Source organism: Durio zibethinus, chromosome 8 (assembly GCF_047325235.1).
Source record: "Durio zibethinus cultivar Kanyao isolate XHJ-2024 chromosome 8, ASM4732523v1, whole genome shotgun sequence".
NCBI lineage: Eukaryota > Viridiplantae > Streptophyta > Magnoliopsida > Malvales > Malvaceae > Durio > Durio zibethinus.
The window spans coordinates 5,198,976-5,218,471 of record NC_143169.1 but is presented as its reverse complement, the minus strand read 5'-3'; the positions used below and the strand labels follow the sequence as shown (position 1 = coordinate 5,218,471).

The following is a 19,496-nucleotide window of genomic DNA, read 5'->3' as shown; positions in this document are numbered from 1 at the left end:
AACAAAGACAAGTCATAACAATTTTGTTTCTAACCACCAGTTTGTTTTATAGAGTTGGAGAAGGATTACTGTACGACGTGCAATGTATGTCCTTTGTCTTGTTAATGAAAAATGGTATAATATTAATTCTGTGATACATGAAGCAAAGAATTTCCTTCGCCCTTTTTTTGATATCCTTCACCAGTAAATACATAGCAACATTTTGTGAGTTCCAGGACTTTCATCTCCACAAATTTGTAGCTAAAGATGATTTTTCATTTATATCTTCGATTCTAATATTCCTTTCCAAGTTTTGATTGAAACCAAGATAAAATCTTCAAAGAACATATAAACCGACTTCAATATGCACTGCAAATACTATTTTTTTAATGTTTATAATTTTATTTCTACTAATTATTGTACGCTTACATTATATTTAGGTAAGTATTAATTCAAAAAAAAGTTTCTTTCAAAGAAATAAGGGATATATGTTAGTTTAAGTAATTTAAATTTAAATTCAAATTCTGATAAATTTAAATATAACAAATTAGTGAATTATTGTTTATAATATTTAAAATTTTGATTTTTTGATTTATATAATTTAATTAAAAAAATAATGTTATAATCACTTGACATAAACAAGCTTATCATCAAGCAATCTACATCGCTATACCTTGGGGAAAAGATAATCAAAACAAAAAATTTTGAAACATCATGTGATCAAAAACTTAATTTATTTTAAATTCTAGCATTTCCATTTTTGGTAATTATTTTCAAAAGAATTTACTTTTTTCTTAAATTATTCTCTTTGTTTTCTTCTCTTATTTTCTTTATAAAAGGAAAAAGAGATAAAGAGAAAACTTGCCAGTCTGGGTGTCTTTTTGAACAAAAAAAATGTAACACATATAACGACAATGATATTTATATTTGGGGGAATTAGAACAAAAGGTGGTCTATTATAAATTTTTATCGTAAGAAAAATATTTATTAGGAAGGCAATGGAAGGTTTTAAATTTATTAGAGGAAATTGTTTTTAGTTTTCACCTTAATCTAAAAAAGAGAAATAGAAACTTTTTCTTTTTTCTCCCCAAACGCACCTCCCACACCCAGCCCCTTTCCTTTCCCTGCCTTCATTAGCTCAATCCTTCAAAGTTAAGGTCTCCAAAGAAGAATAACCGTAAGAGAAGGAAAAGCTTCAAGAAATGACTTCTTTCCAAGGTATCCTCTGATTAGGTTGGGAGGTGGTTTGCTCCATTCATCACTTTTCCTTCACCAAACCTATTTTTAAGGACTTTCCTGTTAGGAATAGTGATTCAAATTCTATAAAAGATTTATTTAAAATTTATTAGATGTTATTTGATAGACAAGAAGACTTACAAAATAAAAATCTTAAGAGAAAGAAGATTTTTAATAGGTAAATTTGACTTACAGAATAAGAATTTTAAGATGAAAGAGATTCTTTATAGGTAAATTTGTGTGCTTATAATTAGATGAAGTCTTTATAAAGTTAAGTATAAGAAAAACATGTAAGAAAGTTGTGAGAATTTATGGATAGACACCCTATAAGATTACTAAAATTTTCGTCTTATAGGTGTGTATGTTTGTTTATAAGTGGACTAAAAGAGACTGAGAGAGTTCACATAGATATGATGAATAGGTACATATGGGTATGGATTTGTTTGTGTTGAAAGAGTGCATATGAGATGTGTTTGTTTTGGTTAAGAATACTCTATAAGATTAAAAAAAATTGAGAGTGTCTTATAAATATTGATTATTGAGAAATTGATAATTTGATTTGTATGTTTGTAATTATTTACAACTAGTGGATCTTATTTTTCATCTGTGAACGTAGGTCAATTAGATCGAATCACATTAAATTATTGTCTCTTGTGTGTTTAATTGATTATTTGATTTCGCTTTCGCTAACGTGATTAAATTGGGGCCTTTTAGCCTAACATTTTCTTCCTCTTTCTCTTTACTATCAAAAGTTAGTTTTTTTATTTTTTATTTAGCCTTATGTTTTGCAATGTGCTTATATGGATTTTCATTTTGTGGTTGAGATTGGATGGTTTTTGGTAGTTGTATGGAAGGTTTTGGGTGGTTAAGAGACCTAGTATGGATTTTGTGTTACCAAGAAATACGTGCTTGTTTTATAGATTAAACATTTCAGTGATCGTAGCTATTTCTTTTTACCAAAGTGAATTTTTTGTTGTTAAATGTATTGGTGGAGACCTACTCTCTAATGATCACTTGGCATCTGATTTTTCTTTAAAGCATTAAGTCTGAGTATATCCTAACACTAGGAATTTCATACATATTGTTGTTTCTTGTGTTTGTTGAAGATTAGAGGGAATATAGATTTGAAAGGGAGAAATTGACCGCAACCAAATTGAAAGCGGAATTCAGGTAAAATTCACTTCCTCCATGTTTTCCAAAGCAGTATAAAGTTTAAAAAGATATCACATAAAAAAAAAGCATAATTAGGAGCTTTCATTTTTAATTTTTTTTTTTACTCTAAAAGTAGTTTGATCCATCTTAGGTCATGTTTGATATATAAGATTATTAATAAGATAGAATAATAATTATCATATATTATATTTAATTTATATCTAAGGCGGGGATGGAAATTGTAAGGAGAATTAATATATAGAGGATTATTCAATCCTCTCTAAGTGGAAACAATTGTTTTTAATCCATGAGATTAAACTTATATGTCCAATCATATCCTTAAAAATTATATCAATAATTTAAATTGTATAAACTTTGAGTAAGGATAATTTTGACAAATAAATAAATTATTCCATCCTAATTTTTGCAAACATCAAACACAAAATAAAATAACATTATTTAATCTAATCATATTTATAATATTTTATCATACCTTATGTACTAAACATGAACTTAATTTTTAAAATGCAAAGCCAAGAACCTTGATTACTGTGTGAGGTTGCAATCAAGAGTTTGCTCACTGACCTTTTCTATTTAGATGGTGTCAAATCTATTTTCAAAAACTTAAAGGATTAGAGATCCTTAAACAGTAGCGAAAACTGCTCAGAACTATTATTAAAAATAAGCCCCTCATTGGGACCTTGCTTTGGTGGGACTTATGTAAGGTAATGTCCATTTGATTAGGAGGCATACGTGATTATACAAGAATATTTTCAAAAAGAAGTATTAACTTGTATTTTTCTCAAAATTGTTATCAATTTTCTTATTTCTTATCGAAAAGTATATGATCTATTCGAATTTATTTGAAACACAATAAAATTAGCTGGTGGTCAATCATTTGATCTTTTTTTTCATTATCACATGTAAGTGTTGCTACTTTAATTGTCTTAATATCTAACGTGGATCAAACAAATGAAGTAATATTTTTTTTGTCATAATTGCATTTTGAAAGGTCTTCATAAGGCTTTTTTTTTTTTTTCAAAATAATTGTTAGCAATTAGTTATAAAATGAGTTTCGCTTCTTAAGATTTCTACTTTGAAAGCTTTTGATTATATTTTTTATTTTATTTACAGCAATGCACGAAAAGCTTTACATTTTTTAAGTTGAAACTAGAGCTGGAAGGTATTATTTCTTTTTAACTTGCTGTCAAAAGTTTTGCAATTTTTTTTTTTTTGTTGATGACTTAGTGACATGCTAACTAAGTTCCATAATATATTATTGTTTCCTCAATATGTCTCTTAAAGAATGAAATTACTTGAAAAATAATAAACATGGTTTTCAAATTCATAAACATTTTGTTTGCTTTTAAGTTTCTTTATTCCTATCCATTGCAGTAAAATTAAATTAGTAACTCAGCCCCATTTCCTTTTTTTTCAGACAAAAGAATTGAACGTCAACTTTACTTCCCAAAATATCGTTTTTGTCTCCTGATTTTTTTTCTCATGTTGTGAGTTGTACCTTGCCAATTTCGCTAGCAAATTGAGACTTATTTTTTATCTTCAACTTTAAGAAAAAATTTCATAAGGCCTCTGTTCTTACATTATTCTAATGTAATAGGCTTTTTTTTTTTGTCTCATTGTAAAGTTTAATAGGTCTGATGCCAAATCATAAGAATTATAGCTTGCTTCCAACTTTATGTAAAGTTCATAGGAATTATACCTTGCTGCCAGCTATGTGTAAAGTTTAATAGGTCCAAAAGAATAAAGTTCTTTTTTCTCATTGCGTAGCTTGCTCTCAGCTAATTATAGGAATTTCTTGGGAACTAAAGAGTGCAAAGCATATGAAAACAACTCGCAACTGATTTTGGATTCTTGTAATTCAATTTGTACAATGTATTTTAAAGAATTGTACATAAAATTATAACGATATGTACAATTTACTACAAATATTATACATTTGTTGAGATCATAAAAAATTTGAAAAATAAAAGAATTAATTATATTATTGATAAGTTGAGATCCTTAATATTGAAATTTATAGTAAATATTAATGCAACATTGAAAGTACTCTACCTAAGAAATTTTTAAGGTTGATTCACAAAGTAGCATGCAACCATGTACATAAAACTATAACAAATGTAAATGTTCCATATATAAGTGTACATTGAAAAAATGTACATTTTACTAATAGACACATGTACATGTTAATGATATGTACATGTTTCCATAACTACATGTACATATGCGGAGAGCATAAAAAATTTGAAAAATATAAGTATATTAACTATTCTATTGATATGGTGAGACTATGATATTCTAAAACATTCTATTGTGTCAATCTTGAAAACACTTATACAAGGTATGCTAATAATATGTATATAGTGCTTATAAGATATGTACATAGTACTAATAGGATATGTACTTTTATATATAACTATATGTGTATCCCACAAAGTAATTTAAATATGATAAAAATGCATATTGTAGACACCCCATTTTGTCCGGGATTATTTGTCAATTGAGACTAATCCAAGCTCAGTTGCAGGGATTTTTATTCATTTTTATTTTAGATTTTTTTTTATTTCATATTTATCACTTTTTTATTTATTATCTGATTATTTTTAAAAAAAAAAAGAAAGAAAGAAAGATTGACATTAAGTTGGATGATGATCAGAAAGCATGATTGGTGGCTAATCTTTAGCATTGGAGGACTAAGTGGAATAGAACTGAAATTCTATAAAAAACAGCATGGTTTTATAAAACGGAAAAAAGATAGAGGAGAAATCGGGATAGGAGAGAAGAAGAATCCGAATAGGAAACGGGAAAAAGATGGAGGAGAAATCTGAATAACAGGAGGAGTCTGAATAGAAGAGAAAGAAAAGAGGGGGGAAAGCCCCCATCTCCACCAGCCCTCAAGGCCTCTCTTTGGTGGGCGATCTCCCCTTCAATGAAGTGTTTAGAGACCAAGACATCGCATTTGTCAATGGTGACGTGCCTTTGACTGCCCTCTGAGCAAACGGCAGATGTGACATAGCTTGGAACCTCGGGTTGAGCTGCTGAAATGGAGAAGCTAGCTAGACAGCCCGTGTGTGACCATGTAAAGGCGAAATCATTGAAGCAGGATCTTAAGAGGGAAAAGGAATTTTGGAGATGTCAGTCTCGGGTTCAGCGGCTTCAAGCTGGTGATAAAAAGACAAGTTCTTTCCCATGCTTCGTGTGTTCAGAGGCGAAGGCATAATCAAGTCAGGGATTGGTTTTTATGACAGTGGTATGTGGAAAGAGGATCATGAGGGTATTCGGGGTGTGATACATGACTTTTCCACCATTTTCACTTCCTGCAGTCCGTAAAATATTACAGAAGCAGTGAGTGGTATATCTTAGGTATTACACCCACAATGAATGATGATCCCGTCCGGGATCATGGTCTATCACAAAATCAAGATCCTGGGGGCATCCCGTTAGATCGAGGTGCTGGAGGCACCCTCTCGAGCCAAAACGAAGTTACCCAACGAAGGAGATCACGAATGCTTGCTGGTCAAACATTAGCGGCTAACCCCTAGGGTCCAAAGGAGACTTGCAATTTACTTCGTCCTTTGAATATCTTGTTGACGAGGATACTGAATAAATTCTGCATCTGATTTATTGCTGGAACGCAATCATGAATAGTGTTTGGTTCATCTTTTGGTTCTTTCTCTTGCATTGCTGATCACTCTTGTGCAGAAAATTACAGGAAACTAAGGAGCAGCAACAGGAAGAAAGATCCAGAGGTCAGAAACTGACAAAAAAAATTCCCCTGATCTCACTACCAATTTTGCTTGAGCGCATGAGCAGGTCTGTTGAGGAACAAAAGTTGGCACAGGCGCAAGCTGAGCCCAATCGCAGCTGTCTCGGTCTCGAGCTCAGGAGCCATGGCGATAGTCCATGAAGGAAGGCTTTGCTTCGAAAGAGAAGGTGGAAGATCACCTGTAGAACCTGTTTTGGAGAACACGTTGGAAAAGGCGCTCCACTTTGTTACGTCGAGCAACGTGTATGGCTAAGATGGTGGAATGTGCAACTGATCCTTCTTTGGCTGCTTTTCAGAAGCTGTGTCCAAGGACCTGCAAGCTGTTGAATAATCAGAATTTTATGGCTAAGGCTTCCCTTTTGGCGGTAGTGGCGAGTTTGTCACAGGAGGGAGCAATTGCACCTCAGAGCTTGGAATCCTTGCGGTAAAGCATCCACGAACGCCTTGGGAGCACAGATTGGATGATGCGAAAGGTAGCAACTGACATCACAGATGCAATTACAGACTACTCAGCTGCAGCAACAATTGGGTTTGCAACAGCAGCCCAATCAATTACACCAAAATATGCAGCCAAGGATTCACGCATCAAGCTTGGAGTTTTCAACAACAAAGCTTCGTGTTATTCGAGCAGTTGCTGTCCTTGGAGGTTTTCTTCAAAATTTTCTCTTCACGTGTTCGTATGGTATAACAATTTCGCTATATGTTTTTTGCAGTTATGTGGAGGACTGTGCTGTGGGTTTGCTGTTTGCTTTACTTCAATTCTAGGTGGCAGTTCTGGTGTCCTTCAAGGAGTACTATCCACGACTAAATCGTTGACTAAAGAGCTCTATCAGTTGACATCCATAGCATTTTTGCTTGCTTGCTGTTTGGTGATGAGCTGGGTTTATTTGTTGCTGGAATGATGATATCAACCTCTAATTTGAATCAGCATACACTTGAACAAGTTGAGCAAATTCGCAATTGCTTTGTTGCTCTATTCCTGGCCAGTATTGGGGATGTTGATTCATGTGCATTTCCTTTGGAATCACGTTGATATATTGCTAGCAGCTGTAATATTAGTGATTGTTATTAAAACCATGGTAGTTGCTGCAGTTGTTAAGGGATTTAGATACAGCAACAAAACTTCACTTCTTGTTGGGATGCCTTGGCCCATTTGGGGCTGCAGCTTTGTTTTCTGGTTTGCATCGCTACTATAACATGAGGTTCCTTTGGATGTCCTCCTGTAAACTAACTCGTCAAGGTTGTCAGGAGACTGTCCATGTTATGCCTCGCCTAGTGGTTGAAGTGACTAGGTTTGCTGTTGAGAAGGAGATGGTTGACTTTGTTGAAACATCATACATGTATCGGTGTCTTAAAGGGTCAAGAATCGATGCACTTAATTCAATCACCATCTCGTAAGCAAAGGTGGTGCAAGAAGATGTTCATTTGTTCTCGTGTTGGATACCAAGTAAGTTTAAAATGTTTCACAGGAAATTTTGATTTGTCAAGCATCTTTTAAATAACTCTTGAAGATAAAAAGATTTAAAAAAAAATATTTTTGAGGAAAAGTTGAAAGTATCAATTTTTCTCGAAAATAAAAGTTTTCAAAAACCATTTTTGGGGAAAAGTTGAATGTATCAATTTTCCTTGAAAATCAAAATTTTCAAAAAAAAAGGTTTTTGAGGAAAAGTTGAAAGTATCAATTTTCTTTGAAAATCAAAATTTTCAAAAAATATTTTGGGGGAAAAGTTGAAAGTATCAATTTTCCTTAAAAATAAATTTTCAAAAAAGAGATTTTTGAGGAAAAGTTGAAAGTATCAATTTTCCTTGGAAATCAAAGTTTCAAAAAAAAAAATTTTTGAGGAAAAGTTGGAAGTATCAATTTTCCTTAAAAATAAATTTTCAAAAATATATTTTTGGGAAAAAGTTGAAAGTATCAATTTTCCCCACACAAGAACAATCATTCTTTCCTTCCTTTCTATTTTGACTTTGATTTTGATTTTTCTTTAACTAATCCGACGACGGAGCCTCTGTAAGTGAAACAGTAGTTTTTCTTGCATACTCCTGAGGTGAGGGAATTTTCTCAATTTTCTGCTAAAAGTATTAGAGTCAATTGAGAATAATTTTCAATAATTAACTACTTGGTAAAATTTTAAAGCTTTTGGATAACACAAATTTAAGCTGGTACCATCTTTTGATGGGCGTTGTGAGGGTGCTATAACCTTCCTCACACGTATCCGAACTCTCGAACTCTATTCTGGTTAGCAGACCTGAACCTATTCTTTTAGAGACCCTTAAGCTTAGGTGTTCCCTGAAAGGACAGATTCCTTAGGTGGCCAATCGCACCTAAATAAAAAAGATTGGTGACGACTCCCTAAAGGCAATGTCTAGCGATAGATCCCCAGATCTAGACATTATGACAGCTTGGCGATTCCGCTGGGGACCTTGAGTGTCAGGCCAGCAAATAATTTGTGTTATCCAAAAGCCAAATGAAATTGAACCTTGTTGTATATATGTGTTGTTATTCATTCATGTTTTAGTTACCTTGTTAATTATGTCATTCATATGCATATGCATAACTTGAGCTCTGCACCCGAGCTCCGTCCCTCTAGGAGGGAGTAAAGTACCTATTGCTTTCGTGAGGTCTAATGCCTCCGCAGTGGCTAGAGAAATACTCCCACTCAAATTGAACCTTTTCCGCTTGTAGCCTGTAATGGGTGAGGATTAGGGTGCCTTACTAGTCTGTGATGGACAAGGATGTAAGGAGCAATTTGGGAACCTTTAGACTTTGACCTTAAACCACATATAGTGAACCTTAAGAGTGCCTAAACCTAGGATAGAGCCCTTTCTACCCAATGATAGATATACCCTGAAATTAAGACACAAAAGGGTGCTTATCTAATCATCTTGATTGTCTGACTTTGTGCATCATTTTCATTATCATATGTAACATTACGCATCAGCATCATTTTCATTTCATCTATGAAACTAATTATATTGTTTGTCTGATTTTATGCATCTGTATTACTTTCATGATCATGTTTTAACACAATCATTTGCATCCATTTCATATTAGATTTCATTCAAAAAAATGTTCATTTCATTCGTGCATCAAAGCATCATACATAAAGCATAGCATAACATTTTTAATCATAATTGTGGTGCTAGAGGTTCAAGGATAGCTCCACCAAATAACCCCACTCACCAATACAAGAGCTCAAGCTAGACTAATGGAACAAAAAAATTTCAGTCATCTTGAGAGAATAGAGAAAGCTCAGGAAAAGTTAAAAGGGGAGTTGAATAAGATTTTAGGGGCAAACTGATTTAATATGGTGGTCCAAATTTTAAGTCAAATGTTACTCATCGACAGCGAGTGGAGAGAGCCTGTTTTTCAAGAAGTGAATTTCAATTGAACAGAACATCGATCATATTCCAACAGCTACAGTTGAAGATGTGAAGCTTATGGTGGCTACTGCTCAGAGAGCTTTTTCTAGAAACAAAAGCAAAGATTAGGCTTCAGCTTCTGACGCTGTTCATGCCAAGTATTTACGGGCCATCGTTTCCAAAACAACAAAGAAAAAATTTGAATTAGCAAAGCTTAAGCAATTGATTACGGGAAACCACTTGATGAGGCAACTTAAGACATTGATGATGTTGTTGGATATTTTGAGTACTATACGTACCTTGCCAAAAGTTTAGATGTGAAGTAAAAGGTTGCCATCTCTCTTCCTATTGAGACATTTAAGAGTTATGTGCTTAAGGAACCACTTGGGGTCATTGGATTGATTACTCTATAGAAGTACCACTGTTGATGACAGCCTGAAAAGTAGCTCTTGCTTTGGCTGTAGATTATGCTGCAATATTGAAACCTTTCGAGTTGGTATCTATCACCTGTTTGGAGCTGGCTGACATGTGTAGGATGATTGGTTTTCCTTCAGGTGTCTTGAACATTTTAACTGGATCGAGCCCGAAAGTTATGATTTCTTTGGCATCTCATCTTAATGTTGACAAGATTGCCTTTACCAGAAGCAGTACAACAGGGAGCATGATAATGGAAGCAGCCACTCAAATGGTCAAGCTTGTATCTTTAGAACTTAGCAGGAAAAGCCCAATCATTTTGTTTGAGGATCAAGAATATGAAGAGTCACGATGAATCAATGGGGCGAGATAAAAATCCTTCACCTGGTTGCCCAAGGGCATGATCTTAAAGAGGATGTTAAAATTGGTTGAATGCCACTTGTCATTCTAAGAGTTCTTTTAAAGTAATGTTAGGATTTCTTTTCTGCAATATGATTTCATTTGTTATCATCTTAATAAGGGCAAGTTAATGCATTTCATTACATTTTCTCTTTCACTCGACCATTATTCCATGCCCTGTTACCTTTCATGACTTTACATTCCCATTTTCAAATTTTAGATGATGAATATTTAGACAATGGTAACAATAATTCTGGAATTTAATTTTGAGAACTCATTCACAGAGCAGATGATTTGAGCGAAAATAAAGAGGGTAAGCCATTACCAGAGATGAAAGAGATATATCTTGAAGGTGTGCAATCTTTTATACAAGTTTATGAGCTTTGTTCAATAGATGATGTTCAAGAAAGGTATTCACAATTGAGATGAAAAATGGCCATCTTTCTTTTACCATTTGAAAAATCATTTATTGTTACCCCTTTGAGCTTATCATTTTTTTTGAAGAACCCCAACCAAGGATCACCCTCTACACTGGAGGGTAAATTTTGAAAAAAAAAAAAGAAAAAAAACACCACAAAAGGTCTCAAAAATGGAAAGAGAAAGAAAAGCAAAAGAAAAATAAAAGCCACACATGACTTGGGGCAAAGTAATGAGAATCTTTTGTGTGAGAAAAGAAAAAGTAGTGAAACGATGTGGGGGCAAATGCCAAGTTGTATCAAATGATCATTTGGTTTTGAACCTTTTTAATACCTGTTTTGAGCCTATTATATCTAATTTTTTTTATGACCCTTCACCTTGGCCTATATTACAACCTTGAAAAGTCCATTTGGATCAAATGTGAATACTCAACTTGAATGATCATAGGTTGAGCAAAGATATGCTCATGATGAAGCAATGGAATCATGCTACATGAAAGATATCAACAATGGATGAAAAATGAGAAAAGAGAAAAAAAAAAGAAAAAAAAAAGGGAAAAATGAGAAAATGAAAAAATGAAAAAATGAAAAAAGAGATCCAAATTGAAAACCTGAAAGGGTGATTTTGGTACCAAAAAAAAAAGATCTAGGTCAAATGGCTCACATGAATGAAAGATCAAAGACATCTTAAGATCCCTCAAAGACTGGGGCAGAGTTCGCCAAGCTCAAGATGACTTCAACAGTAAATGGAATGAGTTTTTGAAAAAAAATCCTAGATTAATGTTGAAAATTGTCTGAATATTCATCATTTGGACATACCATTCACCTCAATGACATCCAATTTATTTCCTTTCCCATTTATTTTCTACCAAAATAGATCTCTATTGATTATCTTTACCATAATTCACCTTCTGTTCTCTTATTGTTTCACCCCTAGAATGAATTGAGAAAATGCTTGATTGGATTATATTTGTCAAGAATTGAAATGATAATGAATGAATGAATATGTGTTTAAAAGAATCTTACATTCATTTGAAAAGAAATCTAAGATGATGAAGAAATGGTAGAAACCTAAAAGAGATAATTTAGAAGGATGTATGATGTGACCAAATAGAGAATATGATGGGGCAAATCTTGAAAAGCGATACAACCAAGTGATGAGTACAAGGATGAATTGGTCGAATGGTGGGAACAATCAGTGGACAGAGTTTGTTTTGGAATGGTTGATGCTGAGACAAAGACCCAGTGATGGTGGATGAAATTTGTTTTGAAATTTGCTAGTGCTGAAAAATTCATTGAATGATGGTCAAGGGATGATCGATTGATGAAGCTTATTCCAAAGTATTGAGAAACTGAACAAGGAAAGAATGTGAGTGGAAAGGACAATTGAGAGCTACACTGGTTCGATCTTAGAAGAGCAGTGCAATTGGATCCTTGAGGAATCAAAGGGCTTGACACCCAAGAAAGAAAAAAAGAGCTTGAGAAACTTGAGTACCATACATTGAACAGGAATTAATTAGCCAACATTTGCATAGCATGCATTGAAAATCATGCACATTGCATAGCATACACTACTTTCAGAAAAGTATAGTGTATAAATTCAAGAAGCAGGGGTGTTCCAACATCCCATATGGAGAAGACAAATATGAAGATATTTTGCAAGATGGAGAAGAAACTTGTCAGGTAAGTTCCTAATCCTTGAAATAGGATGTCTTTTGGTATCAGGGTTGATTTATAAGACCTTTGGGCATGATCTCCTGAAATTCCCTCAAACACAACTTTCAACTCCTTCGGACATGATTGTCTAGGAGTATTTACTTTTCCAAGTTCGTTGCCTCTATTTAGAGGAGCAATTTACTTTCCAAAGTCGTGGTGCCTCTGTTTAGAAGAGCAATTTACATTTACTTTCCAAAATTCCGTTGCCTCTGTTTAGAGGAGCAATTTACTTTTCAAAGTCGTGGTGCCTCTGTTTAGAGGCGCAATTTACTTTTCAAAGTTTCGTTGCCTCTGTTTAGAGGAGCAATTTACTTTCCAAAGTCGTGGTGCCTCTGTTTAGAGGAGCAATTTATTTTCCCAAAGTCGTGGTGCCTCTATTTAGAGGAGCAATTTACTTTCTCAAAGTCGTGGTGCCTCTGCTTAGAGGAGCAATTTACTTTTCAAAAGTCGTGGTGCCTCTGTTTAGAGGAGCAATTTATTTTTCAAAGTCGTGGTACCTCTGTTTAGAGGAGCAATTTATTTTTCAAAGTCGTGGTGCCTCCGTTTAGAGGAGCAATTTACTTTCCAAAGTCGTGGTGCCTCTGCTTAGAGGAGCAATTTATTTTTCAAAAGTCGTGGTGCCTCTGTTTAGAGGAGCAATTTATTTTTCAAAGTCGTGGTGCCTCTGTTTAGAGGAGCAATTTACTTTCCAAAGTCGTTGAGCCTCTGTTTAGAGGAGCTTTGAAAAAAAAAAACAAAATAAAAAAAACAAAAAAAGTGCCTCTGTTTAAGGGAGCCTTGTTTATGCTTCTCGAAGTCGTTTAGCTACTGCTTAGAGGAGCTTTGATCAAAATTTAAAAAAATAAAAAATAAAAAAAATGGGCAAAAAAAAAAATCCAGTTGGGTCATGAAGGGGTGTCTACGTCTTTGCATAATTTTTGTTTCACAAAAAAATGTGCAAAGAGGGGCAGCTGTAGACACCCCATTTTGTCCGGGATTATTTATCAATTGAGACTAATCCAAGCTCAGTTGCAGGGATTTTTATTCATTTTTATTTTAGATTTTTTTTATTTCATATTTATCACTTTTTTATTTATTATCTGATTATTTTTTTAAAAAAAAAAAGAAAGAAAGAAAGATTGAGATTAAGTTGGATGATGATCAGAAAGCATGATTGGTGGCTAATCTTTAGCATTGGAGGACTAAATGGAATAGAACTGAAATTCTATAAAAAACAGCATGGTTTTATAAAACGGAAAAAAGATGGAGGAGAAATCGGGATAGGAGAGAAGAAGAATCCGAATAGGAAACGAAAAAAAGATGGAGGAGAAATTTGAATAAGAGGAGGAGTCTGAATAGGAGAGAAAGAAAAGAGGGGGGAAAGCCCCCATCTCCACCAGCCCTCAAGGCCTCTCTTTGGTGGGCGATCTCCCCTTCCATGAAGTGTTTAGAGACCAAGACATCGCATTTGTCAATGGTGACGTGCCTTTGACTGCCCTCTGAGCAAACGGCAGATGTGACATAGCTTGGAACCTCGAGTTGAGCTGCTGAAACAGAGAAGCTAGCTAGACAGCCCGTGTGTGACCATGTAAAGGCGAAATCATTGAAGCAGGATCTTAAGAGGGAAAAGGAATTCTGGAGATGTCAGTCTCGGGTTCAGCGGCTTCAAGCTGGTGATAAAAAGACAAGTTCTTTCCCATGCTTCGTGTGTTCAGAGGCGAAGGCATAATCAAGTCAGGGATTGGTTTTTATGACAGTGGTATGTGGAAAGAGGATCATGAGGGTATTCGGGGTGTGATACATGACTTTTCCACCAGTTTCACTTCCTGCAGTCCGTAAAATATTACAGAAGCAGTGAGTGGTATATCTCAGGTATTACACCCACAATGAATGATGATCCCGTTCGGGATCATGGTCTATCACAAAATCAAGATCCTGGGGGCATCCCGTTAGATCGAGGTGCTGGAGGCACCCTCTCGAGCCAAAACGAAGTTACCCAACGAAGGAGATCACGAATGCTTGCTGGTCAAACATTAGCGGCTAACCCCTAGGGTCCAAAAGAGACTTGCAATTTACTTCGTCCTTTGAATATCTTGTTGACGAGGATACTGAATAAATTCTGCATCTGATTTATTGCTGGAACGCAATCGTGAATAGTGTTTGGTTCATCTTTTGGTTCTTTCTCTTGCATTGCTGATCACTCTTGTGCAGAAAATTACAGGAAACTAAGGAGCAGCAACAGGAAGAAAGATCCAAAGGTCAGAAACTGACAAAAAAAATTCCCTTGATCCCACTACCAATTTTGCTTGAGCGCATGAGCAGGTCTGTTAAGCAACAAAAGTTGGCACAGGCGCAAGCTGAGCCCAATCGCAGCTGTCTCGGTCTCGAGCTCAGGAGCCGTGGCGATAGTCCATGAAGGAAGGCTTTGCTTCGAAAGAGGAGGTGGAAGATCACCTGTAGAACCTGTTTTGGAGAACACGTTGGAAAAGGCGCTTCACTTTGTTACGTCGAGCAACGTGTATGGCTAAGATGGAGGAATGTGCAACTGATCCTCCTTTGGCTGCTTTTCAGAAGCTGTGTCCAAGGACCTACAAGCTGTTGAATAATCAGAATTTTATGGCTAAGGCTTCCCTTTTGGCGGTAGTGGCGAGTTTGTCACAGGAGGGAGCAATTGCACCTCAGAGCTTGGAATCCTTGCGGCAAAGCATCCACGAATGCCTTGGGAGCACAGATTGGATGATGCGAAAGGCAGCAACTGACATCACAAATGCAATTACAGACTACTCAGCTGCAGCAACAATTGGGTTTGCAACAGTAGCCCAATCAATTACACCAAAATATGCAGCCAAGGATTCACGCATCAAGCTTGGAGTTTTCAACAACAAAGCTTCGTGTTATTCGAGCAGTTGCTGTCCTTGGAGGTTTTCTTCAAAATTTTCTCTTCACGTGTTCGTGTGGTATAACAATTTCGCTATATGATTTTTGCAGTTATGTGGAGGACTGTGCTGTGGGTTTGCTGTTTGCTTTACTTCAATTCTAGGTGGCAGTTCTGGTGTCCTTCAAGGAGTACTATCCACGACTAAATCGTTGACTAAGGAGCTCTATCAGTTGACATCCATAGCATTTTTGCTTGCTTGCTGTTTGGTGATGAGCTGGGTTCATTTGTTGCTGGAATGATGATATCAACCTCTAGTTTGAATCAGCATACACTTGAACAAGTTGAGCAAATTCGCAATTGCTTTGTTGCTCTATTCCTGGCCAGTATTGGGGATGTTGATTCATGTGCATTTCCTTTGGAATCACGTTGATATATTGCTAGCAGCTGTAATATTAGTGATTGTTATTAAAACCATGGTAGTTGCTGCAGTTGTTAAGGGATTTAGATACAGCAACAAAACTTCACTTCTTGTTGGGATGCCTTGGCCCATTTGGGGCTGCAGCTTTGTTTTCTGGTTTGCATCGCTACTATAACATGAGGTTCCTTTGGATGTCCTCCTGTAAACTAACTCGTCAAGGTTGTCAGGAGACTGTCCATGTTATGCCTCGCCTAGTGGTTGAAGTGACTAGGTTTGCTGTTGAGAAGGAGATGGTTGACTTTGTTGAAACATCATACATGTATCGGTGTCTTAAAGGGTCAAGAATCGATGCACTTAATTCAATCACCATCTCGTAAGCAAAGGTGGTGCAAGAAGATGTTCATTTGTTCTCGTGTTGGATACCAAGTAAGTTTAAAATGTTTCACAGGAAATTTTGATTTGTCAAGCATCTTTTAAATAACTCTTGAAGATAAAAAGATTTTAAAAAAAATATTTTTGAGAAAAAGTTGAAAGTATAAATTTTTCTCGAAAATAAAAGTTTTCAAAAAACATTTTTGGGGAAAAGTTGAAAATATCAATTTTCCTTGAAAATCAAAATTTTCAAAAAAAAAAGGTTTTTGAGGAAAAGTTGAAAGTATCAATTTTCCTTGAAAATCAAAATTTTCAAAAAATATTTTGGGGGAAAAGTTGAAAGTATCAATTTTCCTTAAAAATAAATTTTCAAAAAAGAGATTTTTGAGGAAAAGTTGAAAGTATCAATTTTCCTTGGAAATCAAAGTTTCAAAAAAAAAAAATTTTGAGGAAAAGTTGGAAGTATCAATTTTCCTTAAAAATAAATTTTCAAAAATATATTTTTGGGAAAAAGTTGAAAGTATCAATTTTCCCCACACAAGAACAATCATTCTTTCCTTCCTTTCTATTTTGACTTTGATTTTGATTTTTCTTTAACTAATCCGACGACGGAGCCTCTGTAAGTGAAACAGTAGTTTTTCTTGCATACTCCTGAGGTGAGGGAATTTTCTCAATTTTCTGCTAAAAGTATTAGAGTCAATTGAGAATAATTTTCAATAATTAACTACTTGGTAAAATTTTAAAGCTTTTGGATAACACAAATTTAAGCTGGTACCATCTTTTGATGGGTGTTGTGAGGGTGCTATAACCTTCCTCACACGTAACCGAACTCTCGAACTCTTTCTAGTTAGCAGACCTGAACCTATTCTTTTAGGGACCCTTAAGCTTAGGTGTTCCCTGAAAGGACAGATTCCTTAGGTGGTCAATCACACCTAGATAAAAAAGATTGGTGGCGACTCCCTAAAGGCAATGTCTAGCGATAGATCCCCGGATCTAGACGTTATGACACATATAAAAATACATTTATATATGTTAGTTTAATGAATTTTACATAATTTATGATTATAATAATTAATTAATTATAATATAACTCCAAATTGATCAAATTTGTCTTCTTATAGGATATGTACATAATACTTAAAATAAGATATGTACATATTACATATAAAATATGTACATAGTATTTATATGATATGTACATCTATGTATAACTATATGTACATATTGTTAGAATGACGAAATTTTAATTGATCAAATGTGTCTTTGTATAAAATATGTATATAATACTTATATGATACGTTCGTAGTGCTTATAGTATATTTACATATAGGTATAACTATATTTACACTTTGTAAGGAAGGTAAAAAAGAAACATTTTTCTTTTTTGCCTTCTTTAGGTGGGTATTTGAAACAATCTTTGCTTTGATTTTTTTTATTCCCATAAATTACAGGAACATTTGCTTACTTGCTTTGTGCTTATTTTATCTTCTTCTTTTAAGGTGTATAAGTCATATTGCTATTAACATTTTTATCATGTTATTGCTGATTGTTGATTAACACTATTATCATGTTTACAGTTTTAGTGGTTGTTGTAATGATGGATGCGAAAGATCTTATTTGTTTTTGGTAAGTTGGATCCGTTTGATTGGTTTGTGAGAATTTAAGGATATTGGTGATAGATGAGAGAATCTTTCGAGATTTTTTGATTTGCGTGAAGATTTTCTTGAAGCTTTTCTCTATTTGGTTATTCTTCTTTAAAAACCTTAACTTTGGAGGATTAAGTTGAGGAAGGCAAGTAAAGAAAAAATGATTTTATTTCTTTTTTGTAAATTAGGGTTAAAATAATAAAAACAATTTTCTCTTTAATAAATTTAAAGCTGTTTATTTCTTTCTTAATAAATATTTTTTCTTATGGTAGTAATCGATAAAAATTTATAACAAACCACCCTTTTTACTAATTCCCCCTTTATATTTCTGTTCAATCTCACATATTTCATTAAGAAAAAAAAGATTGCCAAATTAATTTTTATAATATGACATGACTGCCCTGTCACAAATTTCTTAAGTTTACTTCACATATTTAATCATGATATTGGACAAAAAAAAATCTTTTAGTGTTAGGATAACTTGCTGGTTTTAAATGCTAATAATATGCTTGTGGCTTGTTCATCTAGCAAGAAAAGCATAACTATTGTAAATTGTCTACAAATCAATGAATAGATACCAAGCTTTTTCGTTGGGCTACAGAAAAAGAAAAAAAAACCTATAAAATAACATGATACTTGTGAAACTTAACCACTAAATTAAGGATCAGTTTGTTTTGAAAAAATAATGAATATTTAAAAATTTATTTGTATTTTCTAATATTTCGAAGATAAAAAATGAGTTAGTCACAAAAAAATTTAAAATAAAATAAACAAAACCATTTCAAAAAGAAAATTATCTTCCACTTTTTATAAAAAATAAAAATAAAAGATGTTATTTTTATTTTCAAAAGTTTTATGTTTATTTTATTTTTTAAAGTTTAAAAACATAAAACATGTTTGGTAAGTAAATTTTATTACATTAGACAAAGATAGGCAATTGTAAGTTCGAATTGGGTTTTTTTAGGTTCAAATGTACTTTAAATTTGACTTGTTTTGGGTTTAAACAATTTTGAATTTGAATTGATTCATATACAAACTCTTACAAATTTGAGAACTTTCATATTTGGATAATCTAAAATTTAGATCATTTTAAGTTCAGTTTCTTTTGGGTTTTATCCATTTCTATTTTGGTCTATCTTGGATTAATTAAGCTAAAATCTTTTCCAATTTAAATATAGCAAGAAAAACATTTATGTTTTTTTTTTTATGTTTTTTTCTCATAATATCTTTCCCTAACCTTTCATTCTCCCCAACAACCAACCTTATCTATCTCTTTCCCACCCCATTTCTATTTTCTTTTCTTTTAACCATTTGCCACATGTTTTTCTCTATCTTTTTCTTTTATTCCTCTTATCTATCTTTAAAATAATGTGCTTTTATTTTGTATGGATGCATGTAATTGTCATCGCTGTTAAATTTACAATATAGCAAATGTCATATAATAACTTTTCATCATTTTCTAATTTATACATCTAATCTAATATATTTATATTTTGTACATAATATCTTGCAAGGGAAAAGAAAAAATAGAAGACTGAAAACACTATTTTTCCAAAATCGATAGATCACACTTTAGTTTGTGGCTAAACACATGGAAATTATTGTTGATGGAAACCAAACTTAGTAAATCTATGTCTAAGTTTGACATTCCACCAAGCACCCATTCCATCTTTTGCTTACAAAAAATGAATGTCTTTTTACTAATCATGTAATGATTTCTAGGACTAAAAAACAAACCTCATTT

The 19,496-nt window shown here is 33.7% G+C and overlaps 3 pseudogenes; all 3 read left to right on the top strand.

Moving 5' to 3' along the window:
* Positions 1 to 5,168: 5,168 nt before the first annotated feature.
* On the top strand, positions 5,169 to 7,549 carry LOC149517336 (K(+) efflux antiporter 4 pseudogene; annotated as a pseudogene).
* Positions 7,550 to 9,459: 1,910 nt separating this feature from the next.
* LOC149517335 (aminoaldehyde dehydrogenase 1, peroxisomal pseudogene) lies at positions 9,460 to 11,304 on the top strand (annotated as a pseudogene).
* A 254-nt stretch (positions 11,305 to 11,558) lies between these two features.
* Positions 11,559 to 16,111, top strand: LOC149517334 (K(+) efflux antiporter 4 pseudogene; annotated as a pseudogene).
* Positions 16,112 to 19,496: the final 3,385 nt, after the last annotated feature.